The following is a 5716-nucleotide window of genomic DNA, read 5'->3' as shown; positions in this document are numbered from 1 at the left end:
AACGCTAATGAATTCACAGTCAACCTTTTCAGGCCCATGATAGAAAAAGATTTTCAGTCACTTTAGCCCAAGCTGCAGCTGCACCCAGGGTCACCCAAAGAAAAGGACAAGACATTAATCTTTGTCCTCCTTGCGTTGAACAATCTCGCAGATAATCCATAGTGTGGCACGCAGCGAAACTCAAAACCTTAAAACGTCATCTCGCTGGGCCCCAATTAAAACATAATCTTTTTAAGCTGCCAATACTACGGAGTAGAATCAATAGAGGGGAAGATTCTGAGTGGCGTTTCCTAGTGATCCGCTCTGACCGGGAATAGATTGTTGCTGTCACAGTTGGAGGAAGGGGACGTGGACCAGGAAGGAGCCCGTGGGGCTGAAAGAAAGGGTGGTACATGACTTGGCTTCATCCTCTAGAGGGACTAATGTCTAATGCGTCTCTTGGGGCATTAGCCATGAAGGTGACAGTTTCAGAAATCTTGTGAAACCACAGTATGTTTTTCAAGAAATGATTGAAGCATCCATCCATGAAGCCCAATGGGCGCTTCCTCTACGTGTTCCACTAAGGGGGAAGGATCAGGAGATTGAAAGTGAGGAAGGGCTGCCTGAGGTCAGGATGCTTGATCTCTAGCTCCAAAAAGAAACGAGGCTCAGTGGCACCATGGGGTTTGCTCTATGTGGATCAGCTTGCCTCCAAACCAAGGGTCACCAACACTACGGCTCCCATCCTTCCCCCTTCATCTCCTCCCTTCTTGTATGGAGAAAAGCTCTGAACTACATGTCTGATGAGACCTGTCCCCTTGGGAGATACCAGTGGCCCTTGAACCCAGTGTCCTCCACACCACACCGTAGCTCAGGGCTTCTTTCTCAGATGTTCGGGGTCAGTAAGGATGAGACTAGAGGCCAACGATCTGTTCACAGGGGCCAAAAAAATATTCTCTGATTGCTCTGGCCTCAATCTTGGTGTTTTCAGATGTGTTCCATCTCCTACAATTTAAAAAGTCAGCCCTCTATAAACTATTAAAAAGACATTTTTAAATAATCTTTTAAGGTTCACAAGCTCAAAACTGGAGTCATTTCTCCTGAGTAGTTGTTGATCAGAACAGCTGTATAAACTAGTACCTCTATTGCCATCTCTTCAATGCCTTTTTCTTTCTCAGAATAGAGAGGATGTGGGAGAGAAGCTAGGTTATAGATGTGTACTGTGCATCTCTCTGTATAGAAAGGTATAGGGAGGGGTCAGGGGCCAAAGTGAGATGGGCCAGAAAGGAGGAGATAGATCTTCCAGGTGATTGGCCAACTCCTAGAACCTCCTAAAGTGTTTCCATAGTTCAGTCTTAGAGCAGAGGGATGAAGAGTCAGGGAGTTGCTTGAGAATGTTCTAGAGAAGCTGAAGGTGATATGAGAGGACCTGAGGGAACGCACCCTGGTGGGTGAAGACTAAGGTCCTTCACAGGAACCCTGGGAGAGAATCGCAGGGTGAGGAAATGGTGACAGAGTGTGTGGATCTCCTCTTGGTTGGCTGGCAATGGAGAGGCTCTAAAGAAGTGGTTCTCAACCTGTGGGTCATGACGCCCTTCACAGGGGTTGCCTATGACCATCAAAAATACAAATATTTATACCACAGTGCATAACGACTTTACAATCCATAACAAAATTACAATAATTTTATGGTTGGAGTGTACTAGGGTTTTCTAGAGTCCCAGATCTTATGAAGTAAATACATATTATGGAATTTATTGGAATGACTTACAATCTGTAGTCCAATTAACCCAACAACGGGCAACTGTGAAGTCCAAGAATCTAGTAGCTGCTCAGTCCCTCAAGGCTGGGTGTCTCAGCTGCTCTTCTATATAAGCTGGGAAACCCAAGAAGTAGGCTCCCTCCCATGAATGGGCTGGCAAAGTGAGGGCAAGCGGGTGAAGAATGAACAACCCTTTCCTTCTCCCATTGTCCTCATCAAGGCCTCCAGCACAGGCTGTGGTCCCAATTAAAGGTGTGCCTCAAGATCTGGATTAAAGGTGTGTGCCCATCCTGAGCAAAAATGTGTGTCGTCCTACCTCAAGATCTGGATTGAAAGCCTATGTCTTCCAGCCTCAAGATCTGGATCAAAGGCATGTTGTCTTCCAGCCTCAAGATCCGAATCACAGGTGTGCCCTCCAGTTCTGGATTGTAATTCATTTCAGATATAGTCAAGGTGACAACAGAGAGTAGCCATCACAGACGGTCACCACAGCATGAGGAACTGTATTAAGGGAAGGTTGAGAACCACTGCTCTAGGGGAGCACTGAGAGGGCAGATGAGGGACCTTTGGTGGTTAGGTACACTGAGTCATTTTTAATATCGCTTAAGGTTCACAAGTTCAAGACTGGAGTCAGTTTTTTACTAGCTGTTGATTGCAAGCTGTCTTTGAATGTGATCCTTCTCCTGGCTGGACTCTGGACTTCAGGACAGACTGTCAGCCATATGATCATATAAAAAAGGCTGTACCTCAGAGGGAAGAATGACATGAGGGAGCTACCAGCAAGTGTCCAGACACACCCATATCACATGAGCCACAAACCCCACTGAGCCCCCTACTCTAATGCCTCTGCTGCTGTGCTGCCAATGGACCCCAGAGCCACATGTACACCAGGCCAAGCCCCGCTCCTCAGCTCTTGGCCTCAACTGTGTTTTGAATAAGCTGTTAGTTCTGAAGGAGCACAGCCTTGTACAGAGGCTACAGAACTTTTAAAAACTCCATGTCTTGGTTAGGGTTTTACTGCTGTGAACAGACACCATGACCAAGGTAACTCTTATAAGGAAAATATTCAATTAGGGCTGGCTTACAGGTTCAGAGGTTCAGTCCATTACCATCAAGGTGGGAACATGGCAGCAAACAGGCAGGCAGGGTGCAGACAGAGCTGAGAGTTCTACATCTTCATCTGAAGGCTGCTAGCAGAATACTGACTTCCAAGCAGCTAGGATGAGAGTCTTAAAGGCCACACCCACAATGACACACCTACTCCAACAAGGCCACACCTCCTAATAGTGCCATTCCCTGGGTCAAGCATATTCAAACCATGACACTCCACAATGGACTAAATATAGACCCACGGGAGATGCTTTAAAAGGCAAGGTTGCATCCTTAGCACGTCTCTTTGATTGGCAAGCATCTTCCAGACAGCTGGAATGGCTAGCTGTATCCAGACAGGAAAGTGTCAGGATCCCCCTGATCTAGGGAGAAGCTATTCTGGTTAGAGGTTTGACAACTTGGCCTAAGTTGGGGTCATCTGAAAAGAGAGAAACTTAATTGAGACAAGTTCTCTACCAGATTGGTCTATGGGACATTTTCTTGATTATGATAGGTGTGGGAAGGCCCAGCTTGTGGTGGGTGGTACCTCGCCTGGGCTCGTGGTCCTGGGTGGCATCAGACTGAGATAGACACAGGGAGGAAGCCAATAAGCATCACTCCTCCATGACCGATCCTTCAGTTCCTGCCCCCAGGCTTCTGCCTTGAGTTCCTGCCCAGACTTCCCTTCATGCCAACTGTAAGCTGTAAGGTGAAACAAACCCTTTGCTTCCCAAGTGGCCTCTGGTCATGGTGTTTTTTTTTTTTGTTTTTTTTTTTAAGATTTATTTATTTATTATATGTAAGTACACTGTAGCTGTCTTCAGACTCACAACCATCTGTAACAAGATCTGGTCATGGTGTTTACCGTAGCAGCGGAAGAATAGCTAATGCCAGCACTCACAGAAATAAGAGATAGCACAGAGCTGGGAATGTAGGCAAGACTCCAAAGGATAGAGCTCTGAGGGCCAAGAGAAGTTGATGCCTGTAAGGACTCTTTCTAAAGCAGAGGTACAGTCCTGTTACTCTGGACTCGGCCTTGGTACTCACTGAGAGAAAACTAGGTTTTGCAACTTCTTGTCCAAACTCTCGAGGCAGAACAAGTCCAATGATGTACTGCCTCTGACCCATGTAGTATCAGCAGTCTTTAGAAGTTGGAGGTGAGAGTTTAAGATAACCATGACTTCTAACGCTTCCAAAACCAGGCCTCACCCACCTCCATGGAAGGTCTTGCTTGTCCACGTAGGATAGCCACTGAGATGTGAAAATCAACAGGAGTCTGCCTTTCCCAAAATACCTTTGGATTCTCTCCACCCCGACTCATGAAAGGATTACTCTTGAAACACACATGGCTTACGCAAACACAGGGTTAAAGTCGATAAACACTGGTGACATTTTACCATCCTATTTTAAAGTCACTAAACTGGATTATAATCATATGGTTTCCATTTCTGTGAAACTTTTTAGTTCATGTGTGAACAAAGAAGTCAGAAAACTACAGTTGTAGTTGTGTGGCAGGACAGAAAATCAGGTTGGATCTTTCTAGGAGATTTAGGTTACTCGAGGAGCAAAAGAATACACAGGGTGCAAGAAATGCACAGGCTGCTGAAATGCACAGGGTATAAGAAATGCACAGGCTGCAAGAAATGCACAGGCTGCAAAGGAATGCACAGTCCTTCCTTTCTCATGCTTTTACTTCTCATGGTGATCATGTTCTGAAAATAATATAGAATATAAAAATACTAAGAAACTTACAATCTTAAATTACCTGCCTGTCTGAGTACTGTGATAAAAATCTCATGCTGCGCCCCACACCCAGAACTTATGCCCTGCCTTTGTCCAGAGTGTCCCCGGTGTATGCACACTCACCAGGGAGGTTGTCAGGAGCTACCTTGCAGTGCATGGTTCTGCATGCAAGTCACCTTTAACCTAATAATCACCATGAAGTGCATGGGTAGTGATGCCACCAATTTTACCACAGTACGCTATTGTTAGCATTTGGTTTGATTAGCTGTTATTATCACTAGGGTTTTTGGGGGGGTTGTTTTATTTTGTTTTGTTGCTTGTTTGTTTGGTTGTTTTGTTTTGTTTTGTTTTGTTTTTTGCTGTACCCAGTTTATAAATTAAAAGACACCATGGGTTTATATGTATGCATGTATGTGCTGGGAAATGTGTATTTTAAGTTGGGTTCAGAGTGAGTCAAGCATTCTGTTTGCAGCCTGAGTCTTAGGCTGTACCCCCACAGGTAGAGAGGAGCCATAACATTTAGTTTGATTTGAAAGAAGCACACACACACACATATGTTCTGACCCTGAGAACTAAGTAGACATTCGTCCTACAGTGTTGAGAGGTAAAAGGTGAGTCTTTGCATGGTCTGGCATGCAGCTGTCACAATTTTCCTTTTTTGACATTGGAACACTGGACCAGTGAATGAAGAGCCGGTCTTGGGGGCAGTGCAGCAGAGGCAGAGCCAGGTCCCTTCTGGACCTCTTATGGGCACCTGGGACTCCCTCCTGGGCTGGGCAGGATCCAAGTACATCAGCTGCAGGCTCTCAGCTGTCAGATATCTGAGGGCTTCAAGACTGATGAGCCACCTGAAGTGAATGATATAAATGTGTACCTTAAGCCGGGCAGCGGTGGTGCACGCCTTTAATCCCAGCACTTGGGAGGCAGAGGCAGGCGGATTTCTGAATTCAAGGCCAGTCTGGTCTACAAAGTGAGTTCCAGGACAGCCAGGGCTATACAGAGAACCCCTGTCTCGAAAAAAAAACAAAAAACAAAACCCTAAACAGCCATCCCTACGATAATACAAAAAAATAGACTATTTTCTTAATGACATTTTAAATACTGTTCCCAGACTCACATACTGATATAACATTTCTTAGTCCT

This window comes from Mus caroli, unplaced genomic scaffold, assembly GCF_978045245.1.
Source record: "Mus caroli unplaced genomic scaffold, Mus_caroli_1 scaffold_14, whole genome shotgun sequence".
Classification (NCBI taxonomy): Eukaryota; Metazoa; Chordata; class Mammalia; order Rodentia; family Muridae; genus Mus; species Mus caroli.
This window is presented reverse-complemented; position numbering follows the sequence as displayed.